The sequence below is a fragment of the Cricetulus griseus genome (assembly GCF_003668045.3).
Source record: "Cricetulus griseus strain 17A/GY chromosome 1 unlocalized genomic scaffold, alternate assembly CriGri-PICRH-1.0 chr1_0, whole genome shotgun sequence".
In the NCBI taxonomy this organism is placed as follows: Eukaryota; Metazoa; Chordata; class Mammalia; order Rodentia; family Cricetidae; genus Cricetulus; species Cricetulus griseus.
Genome location: NW_023276806.1, coordinates 129,607,349 through 129,621,247, shown reverse-complemented (window position 1 = coordinate 129,621,247; position 13,899 = coordinate 129,607,349). Strand labels below are relative to the sequence as shown.

The window sequence follows — 13,899 nt, the reverse complement described above, 5'->3', positions numbered from 1 at the left end:
ACATAGGAAGTTTGAGGTAAGCCCTGTCTCAAATAGAAAAAAAAAAGTATCTACTACCCTTCTGATATTAATGTAGCCACCCCATTTCACACTCTTCTTTTTATTTATTTATTTATTTATTGGTTTTTCGAGACAGGGTTTCTCTGTGGCTTTGGAGGTTGCCCTGGAACTAGCTCTTGTAGACCAGGCTGGTCTCGAACTCAGAGAGATCCACCTGCCTCTGCCTCCCGAGTGCTGGGATTAAAGGCGTGCACCACCACCACCCGGCTCACACTCTTCTTTTTAAAAAATATTTATAGGAGCTGAAGAGATGGCTCGATGGTTGTTCTTCCACAGGACTTGGGTTTGATTCCCAGCACCTACATGGTGAAGGAACCAGCTTCCCTTTTGGCAGCCATAACAGCCGAACACGTGCTTGCCATAAACCTGCCTTGGTCACTTAGAGGTCAGATGCCTGTCTCGTGACAAGGAACCCATCAGAAGTTAGTCACTAGAAAGTCAGATGCCTGTCTCGTGACAAGGAACCAATCAGAAGTTAGCTGGTGGCGCTATGCTTTATGGCTCTGGGTGTGCTTTACGGACAAGCACACAGCAATGACATAGAGAGCATAGCACCACCCTGGGAGGGCCTATGGGCCATAACAACCAGTTGACCAATCAACACAGGGCACGCCCTCCAAGCCTGGAGGCACGCCAATCGTGAGCCTGTGCGCACCCCTAAACACTCCCCTTACGCTGCCCTATAAGATCTTTCGGGAGCCCCTAGGAGCCGTCTTTTCTAGCTATCCGCCATGGCGGGTAGGTGAAAGACCCGAGCTAACATGGGGTTAGCTCGTTAAATTACAATAAAGCCTCGTGCAGTTTGCAGCAAGCTCTCAAATCCGCCTGGTGATTGATTGGGGTGACTGCAAATGTGGCCTGGGACCCCGGATACTTGAGTTTTCGGGGGTCTAACAATGGTAGTTCACAACCATCTAACTCCAGTTCCAGGGGATCTGAAGCCTGTCCTGGAACTCACTTTGTAGACCAGGCTGGCCTCAAACTTCCTGAGATTCGACCACCTCTGCCCCCCAAGTTCTGGAATTAAAAACATGTGCCACCACCGCTCAGCTTTTTTTTTTTTTTTTTTTTTTTTTTTTCAAACTTTTTATTACCTGGGTGCTGGTGACTGAACTAAGTTGTCAGGCTTATTCAAACAAACGCCTTTTACATACTGTGTCTGAGTCCCTGTCCTAACAAAACAAGTGTGGTGGTTCATGCCTGTATTTCAGCACTCTGGAGACTGAACCAAGATTAAAGTCAGACCAGCAGTGGGCTACAGAGTGTCAAAAAGAAGCAAATAGCCAGGCTTGGTGGCTCACATCTTTAATCCCCTCACTTGGGAGACAAATGCAGAGAGATCTCAGTGAGTTCAAGGCCAACCTGGTCTACAGAGTTGCAGGACAGCTAGGACTGCACACCTTGTCTCAAACACAACAAAAAAGGAAGTAGGAGCTGGAGAGATGGCGTACTGGTGGAGAACACGTACCGCTGCTGCAGAGGACTGGAGTTTTGAGTGCTCACAGCAGGTCAGGTGGCTCACAGCTGCCTGTGACTCGACTCCAGCCTGCTTGGCCGCTGTGGGCACCTCACTTGTGCACACACTTCCACAAAATTAAAAATAAAAATAAATGTTTCTTAAAGTAAAACCTGAAAGGCTGTTTTGATACAGTTTGATTTGCTGGTAGGTTCTGTTTTTCAAAACTTGTGATTGGTAAGTCTCTCACGTAAGACCGGTACGGACTGGCAGGGCACCCCAATGGTAGCATACTTGTATAACATGCATTGCCCCGGCCCTCGGGGCTCCAGTAATTTGTGAGTCCAAGGTGGATCAAGCCTGAAAATAATGGGTGGGAAAGAAAGAGCAGGACCAAGCAGGTTTTGTCAAGGCCCAATTTTATTGAAAACCAAGGGGCTTTTTAAAGAGAAAGGAGGAAGCAGAGAAAAAGGAGGTGAGGGGAGGAATGAATGCTAATTGCTCTCAGACAGGTATCCGGAATCTCCTATGTTTATCTCAAGCACTAACTAAGGAAATGGGGGAAGGTGTTAGTTGCTTCTCAGTCCCGGAACCTGAGGGGTGGGATGCTAGGCTAGCTGGCAGCTAGCTAGGCATGGGAGGTCGCCAAGGCTGGCTTCTGACAATGCATGAATCCTTGGATTTGCTTCCCAGTACTACATACACTGCACATGGTACATGGTGGCACATACCTGTAAATCCCAGTACTGGGGAGGGAAGGGCTGAAGGATCAGAAGTTAAAGGTCATCCTTCACTACTTAATGGAATTGCCAGCCAGCCGGGGCAAAAAAAAAAAAAAAGACTGACTTGAAAGAGAGAAAACAAACTTTTGGTTGCCATGAGGATCCAGAGGAATTTTGCCTGGTCTGGTTTATGACTAAATAAGTACTTAGGGTGACTGGATGATTGTCCAGGACCACAGAGGAGAAAGCCCTATCTGTCAGGATGAGGCAATAGCTGGTTGGACACAAAGTCTAGCCAGAAAGGTGGTAAATATTTGAGAATGTCCGTTTCCAGTCATCTGACCTGTAAGGCAGCTGCACTAACTAGGGGCATGCTAAGACAGAGGGTCTTCTCATTCCTCTGACTGTTGCTCGAAGGACAGGTGAGAGTGAGTGACAGACAGCCTCTAAGGGTTAAAAACAGCGGCATTGAAGTCTCCAAACTCTCTTCCAATCTCTGGCCTTTCTTGGCACCTGTCCATCTTGGGCATTTTCCCTACCTCCTCCTCATCTGAGCCCTTCTCTTTCCCGACAGCTGGCCCACTATGCTCCAGGCTGCATTGCTCCTTGGCTGTGCCTTACTGTCCCAGTGACCGCCTTTCCGAGAGATACCCAGAATGGTTCCGCCCTCACAGAGACTGAGCCTACCTCTAATGTGATTTTTGGGCAGATCTCTCCTCCAGCCCCTGGCACCTGCCAGGACCTCTTGTACACAGTGTCCTCCTTAGCCCTCTTATCTGAGTACTTGTCCCTCTTAGCAGTCAGAGTGGCCCTGGAGGACATTGGCTGTCCTACTGAGGCCCACTATCTGCAGCTTCAGCTCAGTAGAGTGTGAGGAAAAGACAATTCTGAAACCCTGATCCTCGAGAGTCAAAAGCACAGCAAGGAGGAAGGGATTGGCAATAACGAAGCCATTCTGAGGGACCTGGGGGGTTCTCTGAGGGTGCTCTACGAAACTGGATCATTGCTAACTGAGCTGGCCGAGAAGCTCCCTTCCACTGACGTGGTAAGAGCGTACAAGGCTTCTGTAGTCATCTTCACCCAGCAGTGCACCATAGAGTCCTGGGAACATTTGATTGAAGTACACAATAGGATAATAAAAAGCCCAGAAGTTGAAAATGCCACAATCTCCATAGAAGATCAAGTATATGTCATTGCTCAGCTTGCGATCCTGGTGAAACATGTTTTCATGGGCCTTGTGCTGAACAATTTTCAGTCTTATTTTGGATAGACAAGGCCTCATAGGCATCATGTGGACTTTCTCACAGCCCTGTGGTAGGTCTGCACACAGAGACCTGGCATAGCACGGAGCTGGATGCTGGTGGGATTTTATGATTGATGCTTCTCTTCCCTTGGCCCTGTGGGCAGACAGATCCTTCAGTTCTTAAACATTATGGGTATTGCAGTTTCTCTCCTCACCCTACTTAACACTTTCTAATTCTCCAAATGAGTGCTGTATCTTGGTTGTGTCCATTGTCATTTGTTTTGAGATATTAAGGTGGGGGGTTGTTCTGTTTTGTTTTTAAGAGAGGGTCTCAAAACCTGTGCAACCCTGGCTGGCCTGGAACTCAGAGATCCACCCTCCTTTGCCTTCAAGTACTGACATTAAAAGCATTCAACACTATGTCTGGATTGTTTTGATATTTTGAGGCAGTCTTGCTATGTAGCCCCTGTACTCACTATGTAGCCCAGGCTGGCCTCAAATTTATGGGACTCCTAACTCAGCCTTCCAAGTGCTATGAAACAAGTGCCAACTCATTTGTTTATGTTGTGTTGGGTTGAGCCCAGGGCCTCAGGAATACTAGACAAGTAGTCTGCCACTAGCCCACCACCACAGTCTACTTATGTTAATTCTTAAACTGGTAAGAGAAAGAAAATGCTGCTTCTTTATTGTAATCACTGTTTTGTTGCCTTTAAGGGGGTTTAAGATGAATTCATAGCTCCTGATGGCCCAGAACTCACTGCGTAGTTGATGCTGGCCTTGAGGTCATAGTGGCTCTCTTGCCTCTCAGGCTGCAATGTTCTTGCCTGGCTTCGAGGCTCTTTTGACTCTGTGTTTCTGTGGCTCTTTTTGTGATCTGAAGACTGACTTGCAAGGACATATAGTATGTGCCAATGTCTCTTGAGGCCAAAGGTTTGAACAATCAGTACAAATGGGCAAGTATTTGAAGCAAAACAGCCATCTCCTCTGTTCATGGGACAGGGACCTGGGTAGGGTCTACACTTCCTGGAGCTGTCTCCGTTTCCACTGACTGTACAGGAATTTGGAAAAGAAGTCTGGTGATGTGGAATGAGAACCCCAAGTTGAGCAACTGCCATTCTCATTTCTTAATTATTTACTAGTGTGTGCGTGTTACGATGTATGTGAGTGGGCACTCAGTACACATGGAGGTCAGATGTGTGTGAGGGTCAGAGAACAATGTTCCGGAGTCATTGCTCTCATTCCACTGTGGTTCTGGTGATCACATTTGGGTCCCAGGCCCAGTTTGATGGCCAGCTCTTTTACCTGCTGAGTCATCTTGCATTCCTTCTAATTCTCATTTTTTTTTTAAGATTTTATTGATTTATTATGTATACAACATTCTGCTCCCATGTATATAAGCACACCAGAAGAGGGCACCAGGACTCATAACTGATGGTTGTGAGCCACCATGTGGTTGCTGGGAATTGAACTCAGTACCCCTGGAAGAGCAGACGGTGCTCTTAACCTCTGAGCCATCTCTCCAACCCTAATTCTCATTTCTTAAAAGGAACAAAATATGAGGGTCGATGGTTGAGATGTACCAAACAATCTTCTGAGCCAAACTACTGCAGTCCTCAGTTCACTGGGGCCTGCTTGCAAAAGGCACCACAGCTGGGTTTGTTGATTTTTTGACCTCTCCTCACAGAGGGAAGGACAGAAGCTCATGGGCCCTCATCTGAGTATCCAGCCACTTCTCCCAGGCAGTTACAGGCAACTCTGCCCTACTTGTTTATGGCTTCAAGGCCTCAGGGAGGGGATAGCGTGTATAAACTGGGGAGCACTGGAGGAAGGGGAGCCATCTAAGTAGTGGTGGGGAAGCCATCACTGTGCTTTAGGGTCACCCATACTCCTGCTCATAATCACTTACCCATGCTCTGTAAGTAGCTCTAACAAACTCATTGGCTCCCAGAGCCAACGTCAGTTGAGTGAACTTGGTTTGCCATTAGGACTTTATGACGAAGGGAATAGACGATGTCTCAACTGTACCCTAGGTGCTCTTCAGACAGACCACAGTCCGAGGAAAGCAGTTTGAGACCTATTGTCCATACAGCAAGGTCTGATCCAGTTAGGCCTCTCCTTAGGCTCCTGGCCTGCCGTCGGTGCCTCCTGCTATTTGTTGCCATTTCTTATAGACTCCAGATTAAGACGTGGTCCCTTTTCCCCTCATCTCTGGAGGTCTTTATACCAGATCCTGTTCACAAATTCCTCACCCAGTCAGGGTGGTGAACGTTGTCGGCAGGGTAGAAACTATCCCTGCTGACCCCTTGATTTTGTGCTAACCTCAAAAAAGTGTGAGACACACTGTCTCAAAAATCTAAAAAAAACAGTGTGAGAAATAAATCTGTGCTCCTTAAACCACCCACTCTGTGGGATTTGGGGGCCGCCAGCTTTAAATGCTTGTGTGTGTGTGTGTGTGTGTGTGTGTGTGTGTGTGTGTGTGTGTGTTTAATCTATTTCTGATCTTGTAAATCTATACAATCTGAAATTTTACTTCTTCAGTCTAAGGAAAGACTCTTACAATTAAACTTTTTTTTTCACTTCCTGTTTTTAGTTAATTTTCAAAACATCACTGTAGACTTTACTCAGTGTCAAGGCATACACCCGAGTCCCGGCACCAAGAACTCTGAGGCCTGCCTGGGCTGCTGGACTATGTGCAAGACCCTGTCTTGAATATGCACACATAGACAATAAAAAAATATATGTGACCATCTTTTAACTTTATTTATACTGCCGGGCGTTGGTGGCACACACCTTTAATCCCAGCACTTGGGAGGAAGAGGCAGGCGGATCTCTGTGAGTTGGAGGCCAGCCTGGTCTCCGGAGCGAGAAACCCTGTCTCGAAAAACAAACAAACAAAAATTATTTATACTTATTTATTGTTATTTATTCATTGTTGTTGTCAGGTCCAGAGGAAATTCCAATTCCCCAAACTACAAAAGGCAGTCCAAATATCCAGAAATGGGCTCAACCTGGCTAAAGGAGGAACTCTGGCAGTTAGATAAAAGCCAGCGTTCCTCAGGAACTTTAAACCTGGCTCCCCTCTACCAAAAGGGGTCATTTCCCTGATCACTGGCAGAAGGGACACAGGCTACCTGTGGTGCCTACCAGCATAGCAAAATACAAGCTGGCTCCCAGGCTCCCCTAGTACCTGTTACACATTTCAAGTCCATTTCCCAGCCCTTCTCACCTCCTCCCCTGCCCTAAAGCTCCCCCACCTACTCATTCTCTTTATAACCCTGTTATTCTCACTGTTTCTTCTGCTCTATCCCCAGCTCTTCTCCCCTCTCACAGCCACGCCACTCTGCCGGCCATGTTCAGTCCACTACTTTTTCTCTCTGTTCTGGATTCTTCCAGATGCCTCTGGCTGTTCTGTCTCTCCTAGCTACAATAAAAATCTTTTCCTTAGCCAGGCGTTGGTGGCCCACACCTTTAATCCCAGCACTCGGGAGGTAGAGGCAGGTGGATCTCTGTGAGTCCGAGACCAGCCTGGTCTACAAGAGCAAGTTCCAGGACAGCCTCCAAAGCCACAGAGAAACCCTGTCTCGAAAAAAAAAAAAAAAAATCTTCTCCTTGCTGGGAGATAGAGGCAGGTGGATCTTTGAGTTTAAGGCCAGCCTGATCTACAAAAAAGAGTTCCAGGATAAACAGGGCTACACAGAGAAACCTGTCTCAAAAAAAAATTAAAAAAAATCTTCCCCTTAACCATGCCATGGAGGGTCATGTTGTCAGTTTATACGGTTACTGTGTACACGATAATGTGTGGATATGTGTGCTATGGTACCTATGTGGAGGTTTGTGGACACTTTTGTGGAGTTGTCTCTTTCCTCCCATCTTTATGTGGACTCCAAGGATCAAAATCAGATTGGCAGGTTTGTGTGGCAATTACCTTTACTTGCTGAGCCATTTTGAAAGCCCAAAACACACATCTCTTTGTTTGTTTTTTGTTTGTTTTGAGACAGAGTTTCTTTGTGGCTTTGGAGGCTGTCCTGGTACTTTGTAGACCATGCTGGCCTCAAACTCAGAGATCCACCTGCCTCTGCCTCCCGAGTGCTAGGATTAAAGGTGTGTGCCACCACTGCCTGACCTGTCTGTAACTCTTGTTCAAGGGGATCTGGCACCCTCACAAGACATACATGCAAACAATATGCACATAAAATAAAAACAAATACATCATTAAAAAAAAAAAAAGAAAAGATCAGGGGCTGGAGAGATGGCTCAGATATTAAGAGCACTGACTGCTCTTCCAGAGGTCCTGAGTTCAATTCCCAGCAACCACATGGTAGCTCACACCATCTATCATGAGATCTGGTGCCCCCTTCTGCTACCAGACAGAATACCACATACATAATAAATAAATCATTTAAAAAATAAAAAATAAAGAATAGTACATACATGCCTGTGATCCTAGCCCTTGGGAGATGGGGATGACAGCACCAGGAGTTCAAAGCTAGCCTGGCCTACTTGAGATTTTGTCTCAGACAGATAACCAAAGGGGCTACATACATAGGTTAGCCAGCAGAACATTTACCTTGCAAGTCTAAGGATTTAAGTTCAATTCCCAGAATCTATACTTAACACTAAGTATGGTGGCTCACACCTGTAACCCCAGCACTAGAGAGGTAAAATAGATCTCTGAGGCCCAGCTGGCCAGCCAGCCTGGCTTTACTTGGGTAGTTACACTTGTCTCAAAAATGATGTGATTTTTGCTGGGTGGTGGCCCACGCCTTTGATCCCAGCACTTGGGAGGCAGAGGCAGGGGAATCTCTGTGAGTTTGAGGTCAGCCTGGTCTACAGAGAGAGTTCTAGGACAGCCAGGGCTACACAGAGAGATCCTTCCTTGAAAAAGCCAAAAAACAAAACAAAACAAAAAACTAAAACCCTTATGTGTATGAGTATTTAGTCTGCATGTGTTTCTGTGAACTGTCAGAAATAAGTTTGGAATCACAAAGAAAGAGACCACCATTTCAGTTCAAGTGTCTTGACAAGGCAGAACTTCTGGTTGGAAGGGTGCTGTGCTCATGAAAGCAGAAGAGCACACGGGACAGGAAGTATGCTGGCTTGTTATTCTACCACAGGTGGAGACACTGTTTTCCCCTTTCGATAGGCCAGGCTAGTTTTTTTTTTTTCTTTCCTTTTTTCTTCTCTTTTGTTTTTTTTAAAGACAGAGTTTCTCTATATTGCCCTGGCTGGCCTGGAACTCACAGAGATCCACCTGCCTCTGCCTCAACAGTGCTGGGATCAAAGGCATGTACCACCACTGCCCTGCTTTTGTTGTTTTTGTTGTTGTTTTGAGACAGGGTCTCTCTACATAGCCCTGGCTGACCAAATAGTGGCTGGTGTGTAAACCTAAAGAACAGAGGGGTGGTGGGAACCCCAGGTCTTTAGCTATCTCCTTGGTCCTCATTCTTCTCATCTGTGAAGGACCTGCCTCCTTGGGTAAAGGTCTCAGTCACCAGCAGAGAAGACCTGGTTTCCATTCAGATCTTGCCTCAAGAGACAGACTCATCTGGCCGGGCTCCTGAGTCCCAGACATCAAATTCCTGGACTGTTGATGTAGACAGCATAGTTGGCCCTGTTCTGCTGTAGGCAGAGGAGGGCCAGGTCAGATGTCACAGACAGAGGGCCACCAGAGCCAAATATAAATATGGAGTGATTCATGAATTTGCCTGTCATTTTGCACAAGGGTCATGCTGATCTTCATATCATTCCAATTTTAGTGTCTGTGCTGCTGAAGCTTCAAATGTTTGTTTCTTCAGTATGGCTCAAGGTGAACCTTGAGCTTTCTGAATCCCTTGGCCAGTAATTGACCTGGTCCAACTGGATTGTTAGCTCCCCCCAACCCCCAGGCCTGCAATTCTAGTTTCTTGACCAGGAAATGTTTTCTCTCAGAGACTAAAGAGGTGACACTAGAATCATTTAGGAACCAGATCAGATATCAGAGCTCACCCTGCAACCACCAACACTCTTGGCATCTTTGGCCTCTGGCAAAGATGAGGCTGCTAAGAGTCCCAAGAGTGTTTCTGGATTTTAACCAAGAGGTAAACTAACAGTTACTTTTCTTTGGGTCTTTTTGCTTACTGTAAATTGCCTAGCTAAGTTTTACTTCCTGTTTTTCACACACACACTCACACAAGAATAACCCTAGAATCATTTATACAACAACCAGGTGAAGTGGTAATAGGAAGTCCTTGCCTAGTTTCTGGAGAGAGATGAAAGACAGAAGTAAAGGCAACAGGCTTGATAGGCCCTAGGCATAGAACCCAGAGAAGCCAGGACACAGGGTCCTTTTTAAATATTCTAATCAAAGTCTGTTAGACCCTCCTGATGGGTACATGCTACATCCATCTACTTGGGCTCCTCATTTTTCTTTGGCATTCAAGGCTGGTCTCCAAAGCAATGACCCCAGGATCTGTTTTGATAGCTGCTGGAGTGGCTTAAATCATCTTTGATGTTCCTCCCACATGACTTCAAGAAACAGAGAGAAGAGATATTTAGCCATCTTTCAATTTTTATATTAAAACAATAGTGGACTTGTCTCTCCTGGGTATAGAGGGGTTGCAGTGAGCCCAGGGTCTGAAGTCTGATATTTGGGCATCGTTTCTTTCTTTTTTATTTTATTTTTAATTTTATTTATTTATTTATTTATTTATTTATTTATTTATTTATTTAGGCTTTTGGAGACAGGGTTTCTCTGTGGCTTTGGAGACTGTCCTGGAACTAGCTCTTGTAGACCAGGTTGGTTTTGAACTCCAGAGATAGGCCTGCCTCTGCCTCCCGAGTGCTAGGACTAAAGGCGTGTGCCACCACTACCCGGCCTTCTTTCTTAAAAAAAAAATTATTTATCTTTATGTGCATTGGTGTATTGCCTACATGTCTCTCAGTGTGAGGGTGTTGGATCCCTTGGAACTGGAGTTATAAATGGTTGTGAGCTGCCATGTGGGTGCTGGGATTTGAACCCAGGTCCTTGGAAGAACAGGCAATGCTCTTAACTTCTGAGCCATCTCTCCAGCCGCTGAATATCATTTTCTTATCAAGAAGTAAATCGAGCTGGGCAGTGGTGGCGCATGCCTTTAATCCCAGCACTCGGGAGGCAGAGGCAGGTGGATCTCTATGAGTTCGAGACCAGCCTGGTCTACAAGAGCTAGTTCCAGGACAGCCTCCAAAGCCACAGAGAAACCCTGTCTCAAAAACCAAAAAAAAAAAAAAAAAAAAAAAAAAAAAAAGTAAATCATTAATTAGAGATAGCTGTGTAAATAACATAGAGATTTCTTAAAAGTATAGTTTGTTATTTTATATGTATGGAAGTTTTGCCTGAAGATGTGTCTGTGCACAGCATATGTGTGCCTGAGAAGGCCAGAAGAGGATATCAGATACCCTGGAACTGGAGTTATGAATAGTTGTGACCCAAGTCCTCTGGAAGAACAGCCAGTGCTCTTAACCAGGGATCCATCCCCATGAATAGTGTATAGATTTAAGCCTCATGTTTGGAATCAGGTATGATCCCTGCATTCAGGAAGCAGAGCCAGGTGGATCTCTGTGAATTCAAGGCCAGCCTAGTCTAGAGAGAGTTCCAGGACAGCTAGGGGTACATAGGAAGACCTGTCCTGTCTCAAAACTAAAACAAAATACCCACAATAGCAATTGATTGTTTTTATTACTTTAAAGCTAGGGAGTTTGTAGTTAACACTGAAAAGATGGCTCTGTGGTTTTTCTTTCTACTTTTTTAAAATAAAGACTTTTTTATTTATGTATACAGTGTTCTGCCTGTATGTATGTCTACCCACCAGAATTCATTATAGTTGGTTGTGAGCCACCGTGTGGTTGATGGGACTTGAACTTGGGACCTCTGGAAAAACAGCCTGTGCTCTTAAAATCCTGAGCCATCTCCAGCCTCCCCCCAGAAGACACTCCTACACACACACACACACACACACACACACACACACACACACACTAGAAACAAAGTAAGTCTTTAAAAATAAAAATAGTTGCCAGGTGTGGTGGTTCACACCTTTGATCCCAGCACTCGGGAGGCAGAGGCTGGGATTAAGGGTGAGCGCCACCACTGCCCAGCTCTTATAATATTTTTAATTTCAGTAAAATAGGCATCAATGTCTCTGCTTTCATTCCTGATTTAAGTCATTCGAATATTTTCTCTTTCTCTTCCTGGTCATGTAGATAACAATGTGTTGATCTTGTTCAACATTTTAGAGAGTAAACTTTCGGTTTCTCTGATTTTTATCTATTGTTTTCTACCTATTTCTACTCTAGTATTACTTCCTTCCTTGTACTTCTTGTGGGTATAATCTTTCCCAGGTTTTGTTTTGTTTTGTTTTTGAGATGGACTCTCATCCTAGTCCAAACTGGCCCTGAATTCCAGCAGAATCACTCTGACTGCAACCTGCACTGGCACAGGGAAAGACACGGCAAGCGTGAACATTCTTTCTTGTTCCTTCTTTTAGGAATTGTGTGATTTTTTTTCAAGACAGGGTTCCTCCATAGGCCTGTTCCTAAATATTATATTCGGGCCCTGACAACAGCCCTGGCTGTCCTGGAACTCACTCTGTAGACCATGCTGCCCTTGAACTCACTGAGAACCGCCTGCCTCTGCCTCCCGAATGCTGGGATTAAAGGCAAGCAATTGTGCATTTTTTTTTAATCAAAAGGGAAGCATTAAACTTAATTTAAAGAAAATAATAATAAAATGGTCTGCAGGAAATGGAAGAGGTGCTGCACACAGCCTTCAGTGCGCTAACACAGAGGACACAGGAGCATCACTGCAGCCAGGGCAAGCCACCGTGGACTACAGAGCCAGACCTTGTCTCCAAAGACGACCACAGCAACGATAGAGTAAAAGGAGAGGAAGAGGTGAGGAAGGATGGAAGGGAGGAGAAAAATAAATTATAAGGATGATGGTGCAAACAAAGTCCTTTTTCTGGGTGTGGGACCAGACGGAGTCTACCTGCATAGCCTTTACTGTCCTAGGATTCAATGTGTAGACCGGGCTAGTCTACAAGTCACGGAGATCTGCCTGCCTCTGCCTCCCGAGTGCTGGGATTAAAGGCATGTGCCACCAGTGCCTGGCCATTCCTTCCTTGCTTTCTATCTATTTTTTTCCTTCCTTTTTTTTTTTTTCTTTTTACTTTTGAGACAGGATCTCACTAGGTAGCCCTGACTGACCTGGACCTCACTCTGTAGACCAGACTAGCTTTGAATTCTCAGAAATCCACCTACATCTGCCTCCTAAATACTGGGATTGAAGATGTACACCACCATGCACAGATTTTTTTTCTTTTGTGACCGAGTTTAATTAAGATTGTTTTCATGAGCGGGAGTGGGGAATTTACCAGGTTTGTGTATTTGTTTGTTTTTTATACTATCTCTCATGCAGTCCAGGCTAGCCTAAAATATCTGGTATCCTGCCTCTATCTCCAGGTGCTGGAATTATAGATGTGTGTACCATGCTTTATGTAGAGTTAGGGACCAAACCCAGGGCCTGCTGCATACTAAGCAAGACCTCCACCAACAGCTGAATTGCCAGCTCTGATTTTGTAGCTGTTTGCTTGTTTGCTTGCTTGTTTGAGACAGAACCTCATTCTGTAGCCTCCATGGTTGGCCTAGAACTTTCTAAGTTGACCGGCCTAGGCTTGCTTGGACTTACACTGGTTCCTCTTGCCTCTGCCCCCTGAGTGCTGGGAAAGCAGGTTTGTGCCACCAAGCTTTTATTTGTGCTTGTGTATTAGAGTTTTATTTTTTACCTTGTTAAATTATTTCACTAGTTCTTTTCTATTTATTTATTTATTTATTTATTGAGTTTTTTTTTTTTTTTTTGGTGTGAGGGTTTCATATCCCCTGGAACTGGAGTTACAGACAGTTGTGAGTTGCTATTTGGGTGCTGGGAATTGAACTCAGGACCTCTGGAAGAGCAGTCAGTGCTCTTAACTGCTGAGCTATCTCTCTATCCCCACTAGCTCTTTTTTGACTAATATTTAACCCATAAAGCATTTTAAAATAAACACTGTTCTACATTTTTGTTGCTAGTTTATGCCATTTTAAAATCTTCTTTCATCATCTTAGATAGAACCAACAATTCAATGACGAAAAAATAGTAAACTGGGCATGGTGGCACATGCCTTTAATCCCAGCACTGTGGAGGCAGAGACAGGCAGATCTCTGTGAGTTTGAGGCCAGCCTGGTCTACAGAGCAAGTTCTAGGACAGCCAGAGATACACTGAGAAACCCTGTCTATTAACAGGTAGGACCCTGGATGCTGTCCTCTGGTCTGCCAGAGGAAGGGACATAAACCTTCTCCAAAGATACTGAGAAACTATCTTGTTTCATGCATAGGTCCTTAGGACAAGGACATAGGGTAAGATGGA

At 45.1% G+C, this 13,899-nt stretch overlaps 2 pseudogenes; one reads left to right on the top strand and one right to left on the bottom strand.

The window, feature by feature from the left end:
• The first annotated feature begins 2,822 nt into the window (after positions 1-2,822).
• On the top strand, positions 2,823-3,508 carry LOC100774779 (annotated as a pseudogene).
• A 5,650-nt stretch (positions 3,509-9,158) lies between these two features.
• Positions 9,159-9,257, bottom strand: LOC113833049 (annotated as a pseudogene).
• Between the last annotated feature and the right edge of the window lie 4,642 nt (positions 9,258-13,899).